Source organism: Malaya genurostris, chromosome 2 (genome assembly GCF_030247185.1).
Source record: "Malaya genurostris strain Urasoe2022 chromosome 2, Malgen_1.1, whole genome shotgun sequence".
Classification (NCBI taxonomy): Eukaryota; Metazoa; Arthropoda; class Insecta; order Diptera; family Culicidae; genus Malaya; species Malaya genurostris.
This window is the reverse complement of record NC_080571.1, coordinates 199,058,819-199,072,177: the sequence shown is the minus strand read 5'-3', so window position 1 is coordinate 199,072,177 and position 13,359 is coordinate 199,058,819. Positions and strand designations below refer to the sequence as shown.

At 36.4% G+C, this 13,359-nt stretch overlaps 1 protein-coding gene across 3 annotated transcripts in view; it reads right to left on the bottom strand.

Annotated features, from left to right (window-relative positions):
• The window catches only part of LOC131426972 (discoidin domain-containing receptor tyrosine kinase B), a 702,887-nt gene that overhangs the window by 185,119 nt on the left and 504,409 nt on the right, over nucleotides 1-13,359 (bottom strand). The gene's annotated exons all lie outside the window — the stretch shown is intronic.

The following is a 13,359-nucleotide window of genomic DNA, read 5'->3' as shown; positions in this document are numbered from 1 at the left end:
ATGGTATTATTAAGAATATTCGCAAAATTCACTATCGTTTTGTCCCAATTTTTTCAGACTTTCTCTCGAAGATTGATTTCTGAAAAAAAATCAATTCAAATAATTAAAAGTAACTGTTGACATGTTCAAAAGTATAATAAATGGATTGGTGTTAACTAGAATCCAAAAACCAAGTTATTGTGATTTTTTATGTGGAACACATCTTTATTTTCTATATAGGGGTGCAAATCAAAAACTCAAGGAAAATACACGTAGAAATGTGGTCAGGTTTTAAACACTTGCAGCTCAGTCTATTTTGTATCAATTATTGATTATAGTTTCGTTTTGAATGTATCAAGCGACGTGTTTTTAATTATATATGATTGAAATTATGATTAGTTGCGAGCAGTGTCCTATTTTGTCTGCTAAAAATCTCCGGCATACCGGATATCCCTAACATAGACGACGGTTTTGAAGGAGTAAGCGATATATCAAAGAGAAAGCATCGCTCTGATTGGTCAATCGATGTAAAAGCGAAGCTGTTGGAAGCACGCGAATCTATAAATAGAAGCGAAATTATAGCTAACGTTTCAGTCCTACGCGTAACATGCTAGAGGTAGGTTGTTGCTAGACAGCAAGGCAGAATGTGCCATAAAACGATTTGAAGCTTTAATTGGTATGCTCTGATCTTGTATCATGCAAGTTCGGATGAAATTCCATGTTATGTCGTCTCGCCTGAGAAATTGACAACTACCCCAGAGTAAATTTTGAGTGCTTAAGATTAATTTCGAATTTATATAAGAGGAATTCGATTGATAATGAGAAAAAGTATATCGTTTCAACAGAAATTGAAGAATGGTAGAAAAACTTAACGCTATAAAAAAAATTACTTGCATACAAAACTTGATCACAACCTTGGCGAAGAGAAGCTCAAGTATCGAAATCCGTATAGCAAGTATGTACAAAGATATAATTACATACATTTGGGATATTGGTGTGATTTTGTCGGCTATAAATTGCAATTGCAATTGCGGATTCAAATGTGTGACAATTTATTGAACTGTTTGATTGTAGATCATTAGAAATTTTGGTTGCCTTGTTCCTCATCAATGGCTCCAACAACCCCATGGGGCTGATCCTTGTAGTTTTTTGGTAAATTTAACTACACTAGTAGATTTATGAATGTGACCTCTTGCTTATTTCTGGAACATGCAAATGGACCACGAAAAAGTAGTGAAATATAGTTACAACACACCCGAAATGAATTCAGCGTCATTTTGAATGGTTGTTGGTAGAATCCCCGGTGCCATTTTGAAACAAATGTATTCAGTTACACGAACGTAGTTTTTCATCTTGGTGGAAATGAAAATGGAATCTGAAATGGTAAACCGCCCCGAAATTGCAAATAACCACTTGGCTGATTGACACACCTTTACCGCCAATCAGCTTTTGAGAAATATGTTCACGCTTGACGGCATTCCGCCTAGACAATTTTCGGTCGGTATCGTTATGATTGCGCGTAATTAAATCCTGCCACCGCGCGCACAGTTCAGCTAGCCGGGGGAAATCGCACGAGAAAGGGGGTGGGGTCGGATCAAGAATACAGGGCAGGATACCGAAGAACGATGCTAAATCATTCATAAACGACCCAAGCACACTTGGCCTGGTGGGTGGGGTTCCTGCTCTTCGAACCGTACCGAAAGACGATATTTTATGCGGCAGTCTCAGTCGGGCAGGAGTAACGAACTCTTCGTTATTAGATTTCTGACTTATGCTGGATGGCTGGATGGTTGGATGGGACTGCCGTTAGGGGAACGGCAATGGAGTGGTGGGGTGGCTTTCGGTTGCTTCGTAAGATTTAGAATGTTGCGGCTGATATTGATTTCACTCGACTGCAAATGAGTTGGGGAAAAGTTTTCATTCCGCAATATCAGTTTAATGAACAGATGCTGAACTATAAGTTGCATGATAACAAGCGCTGTAATCAAGTAAAGCTATCGCATCCTGAGCACACCGCACGGAAATGACTGTCCAATTTTTGACACCCCATGCTTGGTGTCAAAGCTTTGATTGAATTTACGTTTGAACAACGTTATCCAACTTTGATAGGATCATATATTCTCTGGATTTAAAATTTGCTTTCGGGCGCTTAAGAGTCAATATTATTGTCGGTTCCGAATCAAGCGATACGTGATCCTTTTGACCGGTATGGAAACAACAATTCATGGGAAAAGGTACAGTCAAAGTGAAGTCAGCCGGTGGAAATCAATAAAGCAAACAACGTTTTATGGGCGTACAAACAACGACCCGAGAATTCTCTCCGTCCCTCGAATGGTTTCTATTTCATGGTTTTCTTTAGCGGCAATAAATGCTCCACCGAGGATGAATAATGTTGCTTGGGGGGCAAAAAATGGCGCGGTTTTACAGATGATCGATTTTGCGAACCGTACAGCTGTGTTTGTGATGTGAGTGGTTAGGACGCAGGATTGGAAAGGATTTTAATGGGTAAATTGAGATTGGGCTACGTGTACCTCAGCTTTATAGTTTACTGTGAGCTTGAGCTAAAAACTCGATTTTCTCGTACATTTCCAGAGAACGGTTCTAATATTGCAATAATCTTCTTCTCGTTGAATCAATCTTCTATACTTTCGACTCTAGTCGATTTCATTATCAAAATCTAGTCACGAAAAATGCTTCATGCATGCAATGTATGCAAACCCGTCCAATGCAAATCTTCTAACTCAAATTAGTTGCTGGACCGGATCGCACCGCTCAAAACATCCTGCAAACAGTAATAATCCCTTCTAATTGTACGACACACTGAAAGTTATTCCAGCTCCATTAGACTATTGCTCCCCAACATGGGCGTAGACAGCTTTGATTCATACTACACATTACTACGACTTGTTGGATGATGCTGGCTAATAATTTCGGTTGTAAAATTCTACTACAGTTTGCACTAGGCGTGGGCAAAATTTGTTTTTACAGAACATAGTTTCACAACGAAACACTTTTGCCGACCCGAAATGAGTTTTGCTTAGGAACCTTCACATACCCATACCGAATGGCACCGACAGAAACACGCTCCCATTCACATTGGCTGACTTGCCGGAAGAACACGGCCGCAAATTCCACAGCTTGCCTGCCGAAGAAAAACTTTTTCTCGTATCATTAAACAAATACTTCAAATTATTGCACTAGTTTCTGGTAATGAAAGCCGGAGAAAATTTATTTAGTTCAGTACGACACGAGACGGGAGGGTAATTAATATAAATATTTCAACGTTTCAAACACATGCACTTTGAATCTGGGAAGGGACGACCGTCCAACGGTGCAAGTATGTATGGCAGTTAGGAGGTAAAGCAATAAACGTACAACAATCATCGAGAACGAGAGCGACAGAGAGAGAGAGAGAGAGAGAGAATGAGAGTGAGAGAAAACATGTTAAATGCTTCGTAAGTAGAAGTTTGTTGAAGTGGGGGGATTCTGGCTCCTACTTCAACATTTAACAATTGCAAACGCCATACTGCAATGGTAATGCGGAACAAATGCAACCCGGTTCGGTGTTTCCAGTTGTATGTACTTCAGGATGGGTTGCACTTGAAACAATAATCAGCAGGAACAAAAGAAGGGAAATCATTTTCCTGTCTGATTTTCCCGGTAATGTCTGCTGTTGCCGTCTGGCACACAGAGGATGAGTAATTGTTTGACGAATATTCAGATTTGTCGTCTACTATTGTTATTGATCATAGCGGATTATTTAAGAGAAAAACTGTAAGCTAAAAGTTAAGTGCGGTTTCTGAAACTGGATGTGTTGCTTTCCATTGTTATCATAAACGATACTCTGGTTGGGTGCTTTTTTTATCAGTTTTTTTATACGATGAGTCAATCGTACTTTTACTTTTGACGTGAATGTACTTCCCGTATGGAATAGATTTGCTAAAAAATTGTATACCGTGCAGAAAATTTAGCAGGAATTTGGATGCTTGAAAGTATAGTAAAAGAGAGACCGAGGGTCTAAGGACGGGTATGGCGAGTCGCAGCCCACCCATATAGCACAATGGTCCCAATCATGTCAAAACACACGTTTTTTATTTGTGCTTCAGGGGTTGATTTTGGAACTTTCATGTCGTCAGAGAAATTTTTGTTTAATAATAGTTCACTTCTTTCAATACAATCGATATTGGCATTAATTCACCTACAAGTGAGTTGAAAAAATTATTTTACATATAATACGAGATAGAGAATTCACGGAATGTGTACCAAACAACTTATAGTGAAGTGATTGATTGAAACAGTTATTTTCAGTGATAGTGCCGCTGTGACAAGTGTGTGTTGATTATCGAAAAGTGTTATTTATTGAACATTGCTGATTCGTGAAATTAAAAAAATGTTCAAGCGATGGAAACTGCGATTTTACCGCCCAACATTAAACGACGTCAACCGATCGAAGCGCCATCTGCATGTCATTGTCAGTGTTGTCAGATTTATGTCGTTTTCGCTTGATACCAAACCTAACCCAGTTTCCACCCTAACTGCTGTCAAACCGTTTGTTTGAAGCTAGTTTCGAACCTAGTTTTAACGTTGTTGAACTGAAAATCGAGTCAGTTTCGAACCTGGTTGTTATATCAGGTTTGCTCAAACCGCCGTTGCTAAGAGCGAAAACAACACAGTTTCGTGAAAAGTGTTTGTTTGATGAAACTACCCTGGGTCAGTTTCAGTGTTCTCAAGCGAAAACGACATTAAGTTATCAGATATAGATTGAATATGTGAAAATTTACAAGTAAATGGTGTGATTCAAACTGAAAATCAAAAATTGTTCTACAGCAAACCCATCCGAGAGTGTTCATTTTGTTTTATTTATTCAATAGTGGTGTGTGACTACGACTGTCTATGGTAGAAAAAACAGAACACCATGAATGAATTAATAGCAATATGAATACATGAATTTATAGCAAACCTCCCGACAGCTGACTGTCCGGAGTTTTACGAATTTCGTAAGAAAGTTCGTATTTTAGTAGGAAGCACATAAAATTGCTACATATTCTCGGTAGCCGGCAACCCAGAGCAATAAACACATGATAATATTATAAGTACACGGAAAACTCTCCAATCAAAAAATTACGATCTCGCAATTTTTGATTTTTGCAGTTGTTGTTTTAACTAATAATTAGTTGCTTCAACCAATTTGCTATTTGATTTGCACATATGGGAGTAGTTATGTTGTTCTAATGTTTCTAATGTCAAAAACAGCACAAAGCAAAACAAAAATCAAAATTGGAAATCAACCATTACTTTAGTTGAAATTTAAACGCGTTTCTTAAACATTTTCATGCAAACGAAATTCGCTTATTATACGTTTGTAAAACTCGTGAAGAGTAACTTTTGAAAGATTAATTTAATGTTTATCATAACACTAGTTGTCAGAATATTAATGTGATGATAAATTATCTACATATTTACTGCTCTGGTGTTACAAGAAGAAACGATTGATATAAAGTAGTATTGTGCACAGAACTGATAGCCGTTAGAGATATTGCAATTAAAAAACGTGTTTAAGAAAAAATGGAACCCAGTGAATTGAATGCGTTTGAATTTTGGTCTTAAAATCAACTTGATTCTTCATCGTGAAATGCATGTCAATGAATGAGCATCATGTTATTTTGTTAGTCATGTACAAAAAATGTATGAACAAAGTGATTAAATTGAAAATGTTTAATATTCATTCATATAATATGTTGAAACCTTAAGTTGCAATGGCTCAAAAATGAAAATCAGTGCATTCGGTTCGACTTTTTGTTCGTAAGTGATATAGTGGTAACAATAAGTTAGTTTTAGTTTCGTTGACACTAGCACTACTAAAAGACAGTATATTATTTATATTAGATATTACATATTTTTTATATATCTTAACACACTGAAATTTCATTTAAAAAATCAGAACGTTCAAAATCAATAATTTTGCTTAAGTTGAAATAACTAATCGAAATATCTAAAACAACTAAAACCGATTTATTTTTCAACTCACATAACTGTTAAATCAAAATAAGGTCGGTTGTTGTAACTAAAATCTTTATTGAAATTTCATGTTCCCAAGCTAACAAAGTTTATGAACAATTCAATTGCAAAATACTACTTATTGAAGTATCAAAATCTCAAAACAGTGGGCCGTATGAATAAAACGTAGCATGCTTGAATTTCGGTAGTAAATGCTACATGTGAATCACGTTTCTGTCAAAAGCAGAGACTTTACTACACAACAACTTTCGAACATGTAGTATTTACTACAATTTTTCGGTAGGTAGCTCCCCGAGCAAAATAAAGTAGCAAAATAATAACATGTTTTGCTACTTTGTTTCAGTAACACAGTTTGTTATAATTAAGGATCCGTTAGTTGCTTAAATAACATAACTGATAACAAAAAACTCATGAAACTTATCAAAAAAATAACAAAAGTTAATACATCTGTAACAAAATAGGAACAATTTCAGATTTGCGTGTGATAACAAATTTTGCTAGAAACTTGTTACTTTATGCTAACTTTTAGCTTTAAGTAACAGAAATATAACTTATTTTGTTTTTGGTTTAATATGTCAAATTTTGTTTCAAGTCAAACAATATAATTTTGTATTTCAATCCATTTATTAAAGTAATATTTCAACGCATATTATTTGTTATAATTCAACTTCAAAAATGTCCCATTTTGGCATAATATGCAATATTGAATTAGTTGATTTCAACAACAAAATTTCTAAAATAACTGAAAAATTAGTTAAAATTGAGAGTTTACTTTGCTGAAAAAAACTCTTATTTTTAGAATGAGTTTAGTTGGCGAATATCCTGTACACAAACCAGCAATATTTCAATCCAACACGAAATTCTCATTGACAACTAATTTTGTTATTAAAATCAGAAAATTTATTTCTATTTATCTATCATCATCATTACAGAAAGACGGCACAAAGAAAACAAAATTGAGAAGTGTCAAAGCTAAAAAGGACAGTCATTAAAAAGCTAAAAAGGACAGTCTTGTTGAAACTGCTTGCAAATTGTTTAGATGTTTCCGCAAGTGTTACGATATATCCATATATAAATTTCTAAACCGATTTGTAAAAATGACGTAAACTCTTAGTGTAAAGTGTATTTATTCAGAATTTGTGCGCATTTGAAGCGATTGTGCGTAGTAATGTTTTACTTGGAACAGTGAAGTGAGCAGTGCTGTAAAACATCATTCAATTCAATTGAAACTGAATGTGGAACACATTGACGATCTCTCTAATGCAGTAAATTTCACTCTCTGACACAAACAATGTTTGCTGACGGCCCGAACGAGCAGCATTCAGTTCATCACTCGTTTCTCTTCAATCGAGGCTCAGTTGAACCACCGTCAGTTGATCTCTTGAAGTAACAAAATATCTCTTTCAATAGTGTGAGAGCGGTCTTCAAATGAGGTTCATGTAAACATTCGAATTGGTTCAAGATAATAGATGAAAGACAAACCAGATAGCTGAAATATCAATCACAGAATACACATAGATTAATTGTTTCCTCCTTCAGTTTTAATTTTGGATACTTTACTCCATTTTTAATTCTATTCGATCGAACTTGCTTACTACCAAGAGCGAAAGCACTACTTGGCACTCGAAACTGAACAAACAAGACTTCAAATGACTAGGTATGATTAATCAACTGACAATGAATTCCGGGAGCTTCACTTGAAAATGGCAGCAAAAGTCAAATGAATTAGTAGGGATATGCTAACGGTCAGCGGCCATAAATTTCATTTTCATCTTACATTATTGGATTGAAAATGAAATTTTACTGCACTGATACTAGGTGGAGTGTTCCAAAGAAATGATCAATTTCGCTATACGCGAAAAAATCAATTATAAAAGCATTTTTTTTAATTGAATGATTCAATTGACCATCTTAAACAACTTGTACAATCCCATATGAGTCAATTAAAAATACACAAGGTTTATAAGCATACATAGTTAGTGTCTGTTTTAGTAGCAAACAAAAAGTGTCGAGCAGTTGCAGGTTGCTCAATCACTAAAAGGCGGGTGGGTAATGTCAGAGACATAACTGGATGTCGTGAATACGAAAACAACTGACATGTTCCTTAACACTTTCGAATATCAATTGTATGAATTATGCACGCATTCCCCTTTTTCACATTTTTCGCAAAAACAAAGAAAGCTTCACTTGATCTCGATTACTGTGAATTTCACACAGCGAAAAGTGCACAAATCTAAGCAAACTGTTCTTGATTTGCAGTAAACTGAGGATAGTTCCCTACGATTTGCAAACAACAAATCCTAATAGTTCTTTAGAAAACTTTTAGAGCCATTAGAACGGCTGATATTGTGTAATGCTCTCCACCGTTGTTTTTTTCCCAATGCTAATGACTGGCAGCTGTGACGTAATCGCTCTTGTCGAAAGCGAAACTAGCTGTGCAGACGACACAAAACACATCTGCTCGCAGTGGCGATAGAATCCAAACTGATTCAATTTTTGTTAAGAGATTTCCTTTTATGTGATTTCGTTTGTAGCTTTTTCACTAATGGGCGGTCCTAACGGCTATAAAAATAGCCGCATACAGAATTTTTTATCGATTATTTCATTTCGGATTTGCATAATTTATTGAAAGAAACTATCAATATGCTGTAGGGATTCGTTTCTAGCATTCAGAAGGACCAAATTGAGGAACTCACTGCGATATTCACCACTTTTCGGAACATTTTTCTCGGACGATTTGTTGTACAGCAGCAGCTATTTTGTTCTCTTCCTCAGAACGCGTTCTGATTGGCTGGTGTTGACATGGGTCAAATGAGATAGGTTTTTCAATAGTGTACTATTGAAATACTTCAATGCTTTTGCTATACACGTTTAAGTTGAAAAATTTCGATTCTATTGGTAGTTAGATTATATAAATCCTTCCACAGATCACTGAGCTATGAGCTTTCAAAATACGAGAAAGGCAAACGCGCCATATGAATTATCCTCTTTGATACTCGTTTATACCAAACATTTCAGAAAAGTTGAATTTTGAACTATTTGAGATTATGCCACACAACTGAAAATTTTATCATAAAATTGTGATCATATTTCCGATGGCATGTAGCAAAAATTATGTTGATTCGTTAGATACAACAAGAGATATTCACGATCAAAAACTTATCACTCTCTCAGAGGGTAAATTTTGAAAAGGCACCCCATAGTAAAGTAAGTCGTATTCACGACAAAAATATTCCATGTTTCTATGTGTTAGTTTTGCACGATACGCTTTTTGTTTTGTTTATTTTGTTTATTTTTTTTTTTTGTTGATATTTTGGGAGCAGGGAAAAGCCCGATGGAGATGAAACTTGGCAATCTCTCTCTCCAGCAGGCATAAAACCTCCTCATCTTTCGTATCAACAGATTACAATGATCCAACAGATACAATAAGGCTTAACACTAACAATAAAAACTTATAATTAAAACTAAACCTATAACCCTATATCTAGTTGATGACACCAAGCACTACAGGCAGCAATAGTGTTCTTGCTTCAACTGGTGGAGAAAAGGGGATAGGTAAATGGATGATGAAGGTAGGTGAAGGGGGTGGAAAGTAAGCGTGGTCGAACAACGGGGTTAGAATCGGCATGTAGATCTAGTTAGTGGTCGAAAAGATGGTGGAAGACGGTGGAAATAAGGAAGAGCGACCGGGTTAGTATTTGCAAGCGAATCTGATTAGTTTCCAATAGAAATAAAGAAGACGAAGAAAATGAGAAGGGGAGCGAAAGGGTTAATATCATCGAGCGAATCTGAGTAAATTCAAACGGTGATGGGAGAAATTTTTGTATTTTTGTTCAACCATCACTAGGTTGAACAAAAATACAAACGGTTACAGACAAAACCTGATCCAAAGTTAATCTGACAAGTGGCAATGAAACAATCGTTTGATCATATTTCGGGATAGATGAAAGTCGAAAACATTGGAGCAGCTATTGAATGTCCTGCACATACTGGAAAATGGTTCATTGTAACCATAATTTGTTCGTGCAATGGGTAAACTCAAGAAACGATGAGAGCGTAGATTACGTCGATGAATGTCCAGATTAATCAATTGTAGAAGTTCGGGACAATCGATACGTGATTGTAATAAATCAGCAACAAAAACGGCTTTGGAGACATTCCTACGAACAGATAGTAGATCCAGGTCAATAAGCTTACAACGATCTTTGTAGCTAGGAAGATTAGTGGGATCCCTCCAAGGTAAATTGCACAGAGCGAATCTAACAAATTTACGCTGGATAGTTTCGATGCGTGCAATGTCGATTTGATAGTGAGGTGCCCAGACAACAGCTGCATATTCTAGCGTCGAACGGATAAGAGCACAATATAATGCCTTAAGACAGTATGCATTAGTAAAGCTCTTGGTAACACGAAAGACGAAACCCAATAGCTTGGAGGCCTTCGAAATCACATAATCGATGTGACTTTTGAAGTCCAGCTTGGAATCAAGAATGATACCCAAATCTTTCACGGAAGATTCACGTTTCAGTATATTGTGCGAGATGCTATAGTCGTAGGTAATCAGTGAGCGTTTACGAACAAAACGAGAAAACGGTACACTTCGAGGCATTCAAAACCATTCTATTATCCTGACACCAGTTTGTGAATAAGTCTAACTGTGACTGCAAATATATAGTGTCTTCTTGACATTTAACTAAATCAAATAGCTTGAAGTCGTCTGCGAAGGGTAGTTTGTGGCATTTTAATATGAAGTTGAGATCATTGAGGTAGAGTAAAAATAAGAATGGACCTAAGTGACTGCCTTGAGGGACTCCAGAGTTGACAGCGAAAGGCACTGTAATGAAGTCTCCGATCTTTACAGACATTTCGCGACCAATTAGATACGACTCGAGCCAATTTAGCAACGATCCACTGAAGCCAAGTCTATTGAGTTTAGCTACTGCTATTTGGTGGTTTATTTTGTCAAAGGCTGCAGAGAAATCAGTGTAGATTGCATCAACCTGTAGGCGTGCTTGTAGAGATCGAACTATAAAAGAAGTGTAGCAGAGTAAGTTTGTTGTAGTTGATCGTTTCGGCATGAATCCGTGCTGAGTTTCTGAAATGTAGTTGTTGCTGTTGTGTTTCAAGAAATCCAGAACTATAGTTTCAAATAATTTAGATACGGCACATAATGCAGCTATACCACGATAATTGGATACATCGGCTTTATTTCCCTTCTTGAAAACTGGGAAAATAAATGATTTTTTCCAAATATTTGGAAATGTTCCTGATCTAAGAGAAATATTGAACAACATCGACAGTGGAATAAGAAGACTCTTTGAGCACTTTTTTAATACTAATGAAGGAATACCATCCGGTCCAGCTTTGGAAGATGATTTCATCTTAATACACGCTTTTTCAATCATAGCAGTAGTTATGAAAGGGTGAGAACTTGTTGGAGACCGGCTAGGAACATTGATGATAGCTTTGGAGATCTGATCACTCGAAAGAATTTCATTGGAGAATACACTGCTGAAATGTCGTTGAAATAAGTAGCAAATCTCAGATATCGCCGATGATTCAACGTCATCAAGAAACATCTGATCGGGTAGTCCTGATTCTTTCCTTTGTTCGTTCACGTGGTTCCAAAATCTTTTAGGGTTGATTTTTAGATTATTTTGTACTCGAAGGAGGTGAGCATCGTATAACATTCTGTTCAGTCGTTTATAGCGGTTGTTAAGGTAGATATAGTGAGATCGCAATTGAAGCGAAGGCCGTTTGGATAATTTTCTTAGTGCAGACCGTTTAGCGCATTTACAACGTTTCAAGATCGGATTTGCCCATGGGGGATGTATCGGTTCACGACGAATTTTTTTTGGTATAAATTGATCGATGGAGTACGAGATTACATGAGACCATAACATAGCAGCAGAGTTGCAGTCGCCACTAGAAAATAAGTTTCTCCAGTTCAACGACAGCAGAAACTGGTTCATAGCATCGAAATTTCCATTTTTGAAATCGTAGTATGTCGCTTCGGAAATGGCATTGAAAACGACGGGCGTGTCTTCTGGTATAGTGATTTGAAGGGGAGGGTGATGGCGACAAGTTTTAACTAGTGGAGAAGGTGCAACGGTTATGGAACATTTATCCGATAATTCATAACTGACAAAACATAGGTCCAGAAGCCGATTGTTGCTGTTGTAGTTATTGTTCAGTTGAACTAACCCGGCAGTATTGTAATCGTCCAGGAGTCGTGATGTAATATTCGTTTTGGAAGAAGATGTAGCATCTGGGTGTAGATATTTACAAGAACCGTGAATCCATTTAATGCCTGGTAGATTAAAGTCTCCCAAAATAATGATTTTGTCGTTTAAACTCATTCGATCGCTTATCGACAAAAGTGAACATAAGTGTTGTTCAATCATGTCAGAATCATTCACGCGATCAGGCGGAAAGTAAAGCACACACATGTATAACGTATGATGTGAGAACAAAAGAGCAATCCAAAGCTTTGTGCGATGTTTCGAGTTTCACATTAATGCTTGTTCATACCAAACCAAAGATTTTAGAAATTTTCAATATTGAGTTATCTGTGGTTATCTCATGTGGTTATTATCTACTGAAAATTTTATCATGAATTCCTGATCATATTTCCGATGGTATGGAGAAAAAAATATGTTGCTGCGTTAAATACAACAAGAGATATTCACGATTAAGTTCTGCCCATTCTTGCACAGAGTGAATTTTGAAATGGCGCCCCATAATAAACCAAGACGTATTCACGCCAAAAGAATGTTATCCGTCGAATGACTGATTTTTTCAAGAATTACAAGAATGACATACATATACAGCTTTTCACGAAGCGTCATTTTAAACGCTGGTATATGTTCGTCTAAGAAAACATAAATTTACAACTTTTTAAAGTGTTTAAGAGCAGGTAATTTTTGAGATATAACCGCAAGAATGACGCAGGGATGTATTCGAGTTATAAATAAAGATTCATGGTCTTGATAATAATCATGATCAGATATTTTGAAAGGAATCATACTTGTTCAATTATTTGAATTTTTCTTGTGTTACACAATCATTCTTGATTGGTTAGTTGGTTCATCTTTAGGAATTTTAACGTTCTCTCCATGTTACTATAACGAATGACGAATCATCGTTCAATGGTTTCGTTCATTTCTATTCATTAAAAGAATGGGGGTTTCACCATAAAAAGATGTTAGCAAAGCTCTAAACCCGAACGTAAACTGAGAAATTTTGGCACACAAATATTTTATCGACGTCACGCTCGAATCCCGGTGGAAAGAACCGCCATTATTCTTTGCACAAAGAACAACTTCCCCGATAGATATGAAGCAGCCTTTGATTCACTATCTT